This window comes from Notolepis coatsorum (genome assembly GCF_963971535.1).
Source record: "Notolepis coatsorum genome assembly, chromosome: 14".
Taxonomy (NCBI): Eukaryota; Metazoa; Chordata; class Actinopteri; order Aulopiformes; family Paralepididae; genus Notolepis; species Notolepis coatsorum.
In genome coordinates, this window is record NC_140178.1 from 34,553,451 (window position 1) to 34,565,733 (window position 12,283).

A 12,283-nucleotide genomic window follows, 5' to 3' on the forward strand; every position below is an offset into this window, starting at 1 on the left:
AAGGTGGCAGTCCCTATGAGACAAGGTATTGCTATTGTTTCATCTACATAACTTCATGGAGCTGTAATTAACACAAGGCAATGATTACTGATGACATAACTGGTGGCCTTATTCAAACTTATTTACTCTCAGTAACTGTCAAACTAAATGAATGTGTGCAAAACTGTTTAGAGTTTTTGAAGGTCGTGTGAGATTAAATAGAGATTAAATGCAAAATAAATCATAATTTTTTTTGGTGAAGTGCCCCTTTAAGTACACATTATTAGATAAAAAATATCTGAGCAGTCACAGAATTTGTTTACGGGAGGGAACGTTGTCTGACGTGACTTTGTGTCAGCGTCACTTTGTCTTGTGAGACTTGGAGGGGCGGTTTAAATTTCGCTGTTATAGATGAAACCTTTTTGATACAGACGGATACTTATTCAGCACAAGTGAGACGTTGAAATGGCTGTCCCTTTTCACAGCAGATATTTTGAAAAATAAGTAGTTCATTATTCTATATCTATACCTGTGTCTACCCATCTATGACACGTCAAAATATATTCTGTGAAAAGAGCCTATTGAATCAAATCAAATCAAATGTATATGTAAAGCCCAAAATCACAAGGTAATGTCCCCATGGGCTGGACAAGTCTTCTTTAAACAAGTCAAGAAGAAACATCACAATAAATCAAGAACAAAAACCAACATAAAATCCAAAGTAAATGCAACACTCCCAGACATACCCCAGTGAAGGTAAGGAAAAACTCACTAAGAACCTAGCAATAGGAAAAAAAGCACCACAGGCGATGTGGAGGAGAGAAACCTTAGAACGGCCATTCAAAGGGGGATCCCCCAACGTGAATGTTGGTGATAATATAGTGTTGCTATGGATGATCGATGGGTGGAGAATAAACAAGTTCCGGATGGGTTCACAGTTCAGAACAAAAGCCCAGACATGAGTGAGACAACGACACATCTAGCACAAGCTGCAACAGTTATTTTCCGCATATCAGAAAATGGTATACAATTTCCATAGTACTTACAAGTTTGCTAATATTTTACCCACCAAGCCCACCGACTTGATTGTTGTAATGTAGTCTGGTAAGAAGGATGACCAAGAAAACTCACTACAACTTTTTATAGAAATCCACTTTTTTTTTTTATCCACTTTTTCTCCTTATTTTCAATTTTTCAATTTCAATTTCGCCTCGCCAATTCTCCCTTCAATTCTCCCCTCCCCTGTCTCGAACGTTGCTAGACTATGCCTCCCACTGGTCGGCTGCAGTGAGGACCAAGCCTTGCATCACGTGTCCCCTCCGGTACACGAGGAGGCAGCTGTCGCATCTTTTCACCTGAACAGCGCGATCTCTCAGTGGCGAGGAGTAACGCGTGGGAGGCTCACGCTGCCCCCAATACTTCCTGATTCTGCTGTACAGGCGCACCAACCGACCTGTAGGAGTCGCTGTCCACAACGTCCAATCCCCACCCACCGGCTTTCCCACCCCTAACACTGCCAATTGTGTTAGTATGAACGACCGGCCAAGCCGGTAGCAACGCCGAGAGCTGGGCTCGATACCAGCATCTCCTGCATTAGTGGCGAGCACCTTGTCCACTGCGCCACTCAGCCGCCCTGTAGAAATCCACTTTTATAGGTCCTTCTGTATCCACTGCTATCATCATCTTCTGATGGATTTCCATCAAATGCGGTACCATGGAAACAACTGTAAACTACTAACGAGTCGGTCGCAGTCAACCAGCACCTACTAACGGGTCTGACACCTTAGCTCACCTGTTAGTGCGCTCGCCTGTGGATCCTATGGTCCCAGGTTCAAATACACTCGGTTTCATTGGTGGCAGCGGTGGGATCTCATTGCCCTGTGAATCTGTATCCAGGTTCACGTAGCAATGGGGGGTGGGATCTCGGTGCCTTAACCCTGGGAAAGTGTACACATGGACGAAAGAATGTGCGAGAACACACTTCTCGGGGGGAGGACTGTAAACGACTAACGTGTCTGTTACAATCAACCAGCACCTGATAACAGGTCGTGTCCTTTAGCTCAGATAGTTAGTGAGGCTTCCTGTGGATCCTATTATCCCAGGTTCAAATCCACTTGGTTACACAACCATCCACCTCTCCACAGCAGCCTCATCAAGTCGAACTAGAGGAGAAGTCTGTCGAGTATCTCTGGAGGAACACGGAAGTAAACATTTTAATTACAGGGAAGTGGATTTATCAACGTTGTGGAGAGTTTTCTTGTTTGTCTTTCTTACCAGACTACATAATATTATAATAGGCCTAATATTACAACAATTGCATACATTAGGTGGACTTGGTGTGTGAGTGTATTACAGCCACAGCCAGGGCCTTCCTCTCCCCTGTCTGGCAGCAGGTCTCCACGCCCTTATATGGGCTTCTTCCTGTTTCCACCTCATCACCACTCTGTCTACCTGGGCCGGCCGGCGTACACACCTGAGACTCATCTCATCATCACCGAGCCAGGATAAGAGGCCTGCACCCTGTCCCCTGCCACTCCTCGTCCGAGTGCTGTTTCACCTGTCTTGGTAGTAGGACTCTATCTGAACCTTCCATACTATTATATATATATATATATATAGTGTATGTCGTATGTTGTGCTCTCTGTACCTGCCTCGTTCTAACCCTGTTCTTCTGTGTGTAGGATCACACACCCGTGGACTTCACCAGCCTGGACTATGCCTGGGATCTCATGGATATACCTCACTCACCTGTATTCCCTCACTACCTGCCTTGTCACCTGCCATGTGTATCATTAATATCCTAAACCGCCTCATTCTCCTGTGCCTTGTGTTCTGCTCTTGGGTTCCAAATAGAAGCCACCCTAACAGAGTGCATGCGGCAAGTTGGAGCAAATTATGATATATAATATAATATATATATATAATAATATAACCCTTGGTACATTGAGGGACATCCTACAGCTGGGAGAACACAAAGTAAACAGTCATACAGTATATGGTTCTCCTGCAGTTACTGCCACAGTAATATTTACTTCTATATATAACCAGGACAATGCTGCTTCCTTATTTCCATTCACTGAAGTCAACAGAGCATGTAATTTAGACTTCATATAACAAAATTAACTGTAACCGTTTGTTTTTTACAGAAAGTATACGCACAGGTGTTTGAAAACATATAGGCCTATCTAATCTGTGTAATAAATATGTCCAGTTGTGGCATCCCATCAGGCAAAAAACCTTATATCTCTAATTGACATTTACATTTAGTCATTTAGCTGACGCTTTTATCCAAAGCGACTTACAAGTTCTGTACGACAAGTCATCAGGAAGGGCACAACTCTATCAGCTGAGTAACAATGATCATCAAAGTGTTGAGTGCTACAGTGTAGGTTAGTTTATTAGGACAAGTGCATGACAGTAAGGTTAGTTAGGGTTAGATTTCTTATTTTTTATTATTATTATTTTTTCAGATAATGGTTGAAGAAGTGCGTCTTTAGTCGACGGCGAAAAATTGGACGGGTTTCGGCTGTCCTAACTGGGGTGGGTAGTTCATTCCACCATTGTGGGGGCAAGGACTGAGAAAAGGCAGGTTCTCCTTGATGACCCTCCCGGAGCTCGGATAGGAGTGGGTCATTTTTGTGTTTCTTTAACCAACTAGAATTCAAAGTTGACACAGTTCTCTATGTTATGAGCAAGTTGACCCTAAGACCATGAGACCTGTTCAAAACTCAATCAAAAAAAAGTATATACATAGTTGTCAATATAAAAAATAAGGTTGCTTTTCTAGATTCCTGATTGACCCTTTTGGAGAAGTTTTTTTTTAATAAGTGTTAAAAAACCTCTTATCAAGCGGGCAGAAAAGTGGCAATTTTTTAACTTTAACTTGAGGACTGCATCCTTTTTTTGCAAACCAAAACAACATACTTTATACTTATAGCACATGCATGAGCCTGGTCTCTTTTGAAAGATGACATTCTGAAGTTTCTGATTCCAGAAAATAATTCACTTTTAGTGCTAACATAATAGAGTTACATAGGTCTGAACTTGATTTGTAGAAAAACTTGTTACTCAAGTTTTTCTGTAGTAGTTAGTAGTCCAGAGGTAGTATTTGGTATGGCTTACAAATCCAGACGGAGCCATAGCCTGAAGCCTTATGTAGTACATATCCAAATCATAAAGATCCATTCAGAAATTAGTGATTAGGAGTGATTTTGGTAAACTGTGTACAAAGAAAAACTCAGTTTTCTCATAGACTTCAATTAATTTGGCTTCCTGTTAAAGAATTTAGTTGTTCACCTAGATCCCTGATTCACACATCCCCACATGGAGTATCATTGGAAGCCACACTCATTGGCTACAACGATCCACAATCATTTTCGAGATCGGATCTAGATTGACGGAAGTACTGCAGCCTGAGTTGGGAGTGGTATTTTGCGCAATACCGTGTACTTTGCACAAGCCTCAAATACCGGCATGTAACTCGAGAACCGCTGAAAGGATTTTGTCGGATCCTGTCGCTATCGACAAGCAACAAATAAGCCTTCAATTCCAAAATAGGCACACCCGAGCCACTAGGGGTCGCCAAAGTGCCGGTTGCAAAAAGTCCAAAAAACTTCCCGTCGACGGGCTGTCGCAGCTTAAGAGCTAGCTCTATGTTCCAACATCATTGGACAGTGTTTGGTCAGTAACATGGGTCTCCCAGTCCCTCTGCTATGCAGTAAACAGAAAATTAATTTTCTGGTAAGTGTTAAATAGCTCGACTACATTCCAACAGCCATTACTGGTGTAGAGTGTTTGGTCAGTAACATGGGTCTCCCAGTCCCTCTGCTATGCAGTAAACATAACATATTTTTTCTGGTATCCCTTCCCATTTGTTATCCAATCAGGAGAGAGAATCCTATATATTTGTACCTATTTCAAGAAATCTTACCAAGCCGAATTTGCTTACTGCCCTGGTAGATTATTTTACTTGTTTCAAGGATACATTTACTTAAAACTAGGTTTTATTTCTTATTTTTGTCTGACCATTTTTGCAGTAGGTTCTCTCTCCCGAATGTATTTCCTGCTTACTGCAGAGCGGAGGGACTTGAAGATCAGTGATGGCTGTCAGAATGTAGAGCTATTATTTTAACATGTAGACCACTTATTTTAACAAATGGAAAATACCACGTACAGCACCTTTAACCGCAGGCGTAAATACATTTAGAACACTGCTGCTGAATCACTGAAGGAGCAGTCTCTCCCTGGCCCTTAACCAGGGTGCCTTCTCTTGGGATTTAAACCGACAGACAGCTAATCCCCAGCAGACACAAAAGGGATGACTGGGTCAGGAGAGGTCACGTGTGCGTGTGGGGTCACCCTAGAAACACTTGCTGAGGAGGAGGAGGAGGAGGACGTGGACCAGGAGGTCCGGTTTGACCCGGTAAACCTACTCCCGTGGTCCTCCCCCTAATCATATGGCTGTCACTGGGATTGACAAGCGGCTGTGTAATGGATACGTACAAAACCACCCACTCACAATAACAAATACTTTCTGACAAACAATACCACTTAAACCGCAGATGCCCATTCTGGATCCTGAACTTAATACTAATTACTAGTACTTACTAATGAAATCTCAGTAGTGCATACGGTCCATTACCTGTACTGAATAAATAATGTGTCGAAAAATGCAGAAAATCTAGTCACTTTGCTTGGATTTCTGACACAAGCCGAAATCTTAGTAATGGGAAGATTCTTTAATACCTAACCTTGATCAGCTTGGAATCTGCCCGATACCCAGTACCAGAAATCATACCGGTACATAATCCCAAACCAAAAGAACAAATCACTTTCTGACATATTAGCAAAAAAAAGAGGAAAAAAAGAGAAGAGCACAAGAGGCCTGGGTTGGATTCACATGCCAGAGCAGTGCCATGTGGAAGTGCATCTGTTGCCATGGGAGACGTCACTGTCAGGTAGCAGCTGTCAAAGCTTTGCTTCACTTCAAATCACTAACACAGACAGATAAGGAGGGAGGAGGGGGATAAGGAGAGAGAGAGAGAGAGAGAGAGAGAGAGAGAGAGAGAGAGAGAGAGAGAGAGAGAGAGAGAGATCCTGGCGATGATGCTCTTATTTCACCACAGTACCGTACTTCAGTTGCTTTCTATTCATGTAGCACAATAGCACTTCTGTGAAGTACCCCTTCATGAACTACTGGACCGTCAGACCCAGAGTGACCTCCCTAGCTGTGTTCTCTCTTTCCTTCAACCCCTCGACATGAAAGAAATTCATATCATGATAATCATCTGGGATCCCCCCCCCCCCCCCCCGATATCAATATCTGTCCAAGATAGATAATCCAATTGCTGTTCATTTGCATTCAAATGCAGCATAATGTGTAAAGTGTGTTATCCAACCAACACTGTTATTTTAATTTAAGATCCCCTCAAATATCGAAGATCCCATTTTGAGAGAAACTTTTGTTCATGTGAGGTTGTTATTATTTATTTAGATGACATCATTCTGTGCAATATTATCACAATATAGGAATATCTTATCTTAATATCATAATTGAATCACAATATGATACCAAACTGACATGATAAACAATAATATTGAAATATCAGCAGCCTGTGTATTTCAGTTGTAAAGTTAATCCCAATAATTTGGAATGTGAATTTGATACATCTCCTGAAAGAACTCAATCTAGTATACTGTCTTTAACTATGAACATACACAATACTCTAACTTACCATCTTTAGATAATTAGGTTTGAATACATTATTCCTCTGGAAACTTAAAATAGACTTACAGTATATGGTTCTCCATCACAAGGGTTTGATTAGTAATATACTGTAATGATGTGTTTTGATGTGAATCAAGATCCGTGGTCTGAGGTATTAAGAATACAAATCGGAATACTAATATTTAAATTAATATCAGAATGATTAGGAGACAATTCCTAAAGTTAAATAAGATTGTTTATTACGATATGGATTCATACTGTTAGTGAAATACACATACTCTTTCATTAGTAAGAAGAGTGAAGAAGAAGGAATAAGGAAGAGGCGGAGAGGAGAGAGAGAGTAGCAGTATATGTATGTGCATTTTATACAGTATCTCTCAGACAAGAGAGAGTCATTGTACTTGATACATATTCAACATGAGATCATCTGGCATGTGAGTTCTCATGATACATAGTGTATAGGCCTCCTGACTATGTCCATATTTGTCTATAAGGTACATCTCCCTTCATTGATTATATCATAGGCTGTTTACGTATCATATTGTCAGAAATAGATACTGAGCAGAGGCAAGAGTCCATTTATGGCTATAGAGCGAACATTGTTGTACAGAATATGTTCATATAAGGATGTGTGAATAATATTTCCTTCTTACATATGCTAGGGATGGCCATCGTTTTTTTTTATATTCAAATAGTCTTTAAATTATAAATAATGAAATAAATGCAAATATAGATTTGTATCAAAAAATATATGTCCCTTGTTCATATGGGACGTTTTTCGGATTTTTTGCAACCGGCACTTTGGCGACCCCTAGTGGCTCGGGTGTGCATATTTTGTAATACAATATATCGAATTGAAAATCAGACGAAAATCCGTTCAGCGGTTCTCGAGTTACATTCCGGTATTTGAGGCTTGTGCAAAGTACACGGTATTGCGCAAAATACCACTCCCGACTCAGGCTGCAGTAGTTCCGTCAATCTAGATCCGATCTCGAAAATGATTGTGGATCGTTGTAACCAATGAGTGTGGCTTTCCAATGATACCCCACATGGGGATCTAAATTAAAAGAAAAATAAAAACACGAAGAAACACGAAAACAAGAAGAGCAAAACAGCCGAATTAATTGAAAACTGAGTTTTTCTTTGTATACAGTTTACCAAAATCACTCCTAATCACTCATTTCTGAATGGATCTTTATGAAATTTGGATATGTACTACATAAGGCTTCAGGCTATGGCTCCGTCTGGATTTGTAAGCCATACCACCTTCTGGGGAAATACTACCTCTGGACTACTAACTACTACAGAAAAACTTGAGTAACACGTTTTTTTACAACTCAAGTTCAGACCTATGGTACTCTATTACATTAGCACTAAAAGTGAATTTTCAGAAACTTCAGAATGTCATCTTTCAAAAGAGACCAGGCTCATGCATGTGCTATAAGTATAAAGTATGTTGTTTTGGGGGCGGCTACATGGCGTAGTGGGCAAGGCGCTCGCCACGAAATCTGGAGACGCTGGGTTCGGCTGTTCAAGCCCAGCGCTCCACATTTGCTTTCAGTTTAGCTGGTCGTCCGTACTAATACACATTGGCCATATTAGGGGGTGGGAAACTGATGGGTGGGGATGGGGCGTTGTGGACAGCGACTCCTACAGGTCGGTTGGTGCGCCTGCGCAGTGGAATCAGGAAGTGTCGGGGGCAGCGTGAGCCTCCCACACGTTACTCCTCGCCACTGAGAGATCGAGCTGCGCAGGTGAAAAGATGCGACTGCTGTTACCTCAAGTACCGGAGGGGACTTGTGCTATGTATGACTTAGTCCACATTGCAGCTGGCTTGTGGGAGGCAAGAAACAGCGTTCGTGACAGGGGAGGGTTGAATTGGATGATACGAAATTGGGATGGGAGAAAATATAGAAAATGGGAGAAAAAGTGGATAAAAAAAAAGTATGTTGTTTTGGTTTGCAAAAAAAGTATGCAGTCCTCAAGTTCAAGTTAAAAAATTGCCACTTTTCTGCCCGCTTGTTAAGAGGCAACTACACTGTGTAGTGTATTGAAAGGGGTCGCTATTAACTGTTACACCCATAGATATATATATATATATTATGCACCATAGACATTCATGTTATGAGTGGGCGCGCTGCCTGTGGCAATGTCGATATCCATTGGCCAGCAGCACGGGTGAGTCATCTAGCCTTTATATATGTATATGGTTACATCCCTGAATGCTGGGTACAGCTCGCTAGCTAGCCAGGTAGCATAAGAGTCTGTTGACAGCTAGGAGAACAGAAAGATGTAGAAACGTTTGCCATGTTGTTTCACTAAGCTCACACATTTCAAGCATCAGTGATATAACTTTAGCCTGCTGCAGCTCACAAATATCTAGCCGTCAGTGACAGCAGCCAGCTAGCTCGCTTGTTTGATAATGTCACGTTAGCGATTAAGTAAAAACATTTACAATTAGTAATCGAATAGTTCCCAGTGACTATCTAATAGTAATTTTGTGAGTTTTGCCCATCCCTACTATACGCTATTGTTTCCTCTGTATTCTTATAGATTAATATGAATATTGTGATAATTCCCTCTTTACAGAACTGCATATTTGTATATTATTGTATATATTACTCATTACCTTTAATTCTTTAGCTTATTAGCATTGTATTTTATTCGTATTGCCTTTTATCAAGTCTATTCTATTTTATTGTCTATTCTATTTTATTATAAAATGTTATTATTTGTATTTTTGCACAATCGAGGCGGGCATGGCCACCTTTATTTCACTACATGTCTCGTGTATGTATGTGACAAATAAAACTCCTGAATCTTGCATCTTTATCCGCGCAATAGGCCTATTGAAAAATTGGTGTTTCCCCTCCATCCCTTGTTCTCATCTCCTCACCTGGTTCCTGTCTGCCGTTACATTACTGAAGTTTAAAGGTCACTGGCTGCGAGAGGAGGAGAGGAAATACGTCGTAAAGACACAGACTGACTACTGAGTGACACTCTCTCCTCCGCAAGGAGACAGCATGCCAGGCCTGGCTGTGAAACAGGCCTCCTTCTCCTGACCCCCGTTAAGTGAGAACACATCACCGATGTTTTTAGGGTGTAATGCACTAATAATAATAACGTAACGGGTCACGAATTACTTTTCCCGGTGAGTAATAGGTGAAGTGGGTTGTTGCTGTTAACCCTTTCACTGCCACACTACCAAATGGTTAACCCTTTCACTGCGACAATACAGAAGGTTAACCCTTTCACTACCACACTACAGACGGTTAACCGTCTGTAGTGTGGTTATTGAAAGGGTTAAGAGAAGTACTGGTTCTGAGTAATGCATAAACACTTTCTTTCAGTAACGAGCCCAACACTGTTGATGACACATCTCTAGGAGGAAAAGGCTCTTAATGACCACGAGGAATCCTCAACATTCCGGACGCGCTCCTCTCGTTCCTCCGCAGGAACAGTGACATAATTCCAGTATGTAGCAGTGATTAGGGAAAGCGCGTTCCTGAAATAGTTTTTATCACCACATCCAGCAGCAATGCATGATGAAGGATGTGTATAGCCGGTTAAAGAGTGAGGGACAGACAGGTTCTTACCCCACAGAGGCAGGAAGAGCCTCGGGCAGGAGGAGAGGATCTCATTAGGAGCCTAGAGTCAGTATAGTCGTCTAGTTTGCGGAAGTCAATGGCTGGTTTGTTGTCACAAGACCGGGGTTTGGTACAACATTATAAAATAGAATTATCATACCAGTACCCATTTGTCACTAAACTTTGTCGTCAAGGAAACATAATTGTTTTGTCATCGTATCTAGAATCGATTTTCGGATTGTTTCGGAGCATGGCCATTTCTATACACTGCTTTATGTGTGGTTCATCAATCGGTAATAGGCTACTATTCACATATTACACACTATGCAGGCTGATCGAAGGATAAAGTGGATGTATGTAGGTAATATCACTGTTTTACCCCTCACCCTAATTAACAGGCATGGCCCAGTTCCCACTGCCAGCTAATGAGTGAACATTAAACATACTACTTTATGACCTGGTATTTTAAAGATCTCTCCATGGCAACTTTGTGGTATGCATGCACATACACACAGACACAAGGACGCATGAATACATGTGCACATTATGTGAGGCAGCACACGCATGCACACACACACACACACACATGTATACACACACATGCATGCGCACACACACATACACGCACATGTGCATGCACTTGCACACGCACACACACACACACACACACACACACACTAAAACAGGCACGCAGGTCAGTTTCTTCCAGCGTCCCCTGCCCCGAGGGCTAAGCGTCTCTGCACCCACAGCCGCTAGATCAAAGCCGCCCAGCTGACGACCAGTTCACCAGGAGTGACTCTATCTCATGGAAATTACTAGTAGCCTGAGCTTTCATTCTCACCACCTACAGGAGCCTCATGTCAACAGACCTCCGGTTCAGCAGACAGACACACAGATTCCTCACATCAGCGGGTGCATTATTTCATACTTTATTCTACCTATCTGGGTGAAAGTGTCCAAGGCCGAAGGGGAGGAACGGAGGGGGAATGAGGGAGGTCCCGGGGACTGCTAGTTAGGAGGCTTTGTGTGAACCCGTACCAAGTGTGCTACCTTAACACTTTCTGTGCCAATAACGCGTTATTGCCCACCATCTCGTGAGCGCCAATAACGAGTATACTCGTTATTTGGTCCGTTTTTCTTTTTTCGACTTTAATATCCTATACACTCTCTCGGACCTCTGTGTTATCATTGGAACTGATTCTGAGACCCAGAGAGTGCAATGCCAGCCGAATCCTGCTAGGTGGCAATATCGCCTATACCCTTTGAAACCTTATTTCACACTGTGTGTTACATTATTGTCCGGGCGGAGAATTTGGACTCAGGCAAGTGAAACGCTTCATCCGAGCACCTTGGAACGCGTTCAGCACACTTCATGTATATTTTGTGCCATTTCATGTCAGGGACCCGATGGACATCAATACTGGTCAGATCAGACAATTGGAATATTCTTTTTGGGATACCTCCTAGTAAAGGTAAGGACTATATGACATCAATCCTACTTTGATCCAACAATGATTTCACATCGATCGCAACGATCAACGTATGTAGTATTCAAAACGTATGCCGTTGCTGACGACCAGAGCATCAAAAACGACCCCCCCCCCTTTGAAGCATTCATGATGAAACATAATACCTATTATATACCTTTGATTTGGAAATGGTAACGTGTCCAGGCGAGCAACGCGAACGCCTATAGCAAAATTCACATAGCGCTCCATAACGCAGCTTCCAGGAATTAGCCCGGATCACTCTGAAACTATACAATATTCACCACGGGATAACACGTGAACGTATACATGAAATAATTTACAATTTTTTACATGTTGGAGGAGAGATAGTGACTGTCAAATGAGCCATAGTATTGTCTCCTGCGGACGGGTGTCCCCCAGGGCTCGGTCCTAGGATCCCTTCTCTTCTCCCTCTACACTAAATCTCTGGGTAACATTATCACGTCTCATGCCTTCTCGTATCATTGTTATGCCGATGATAC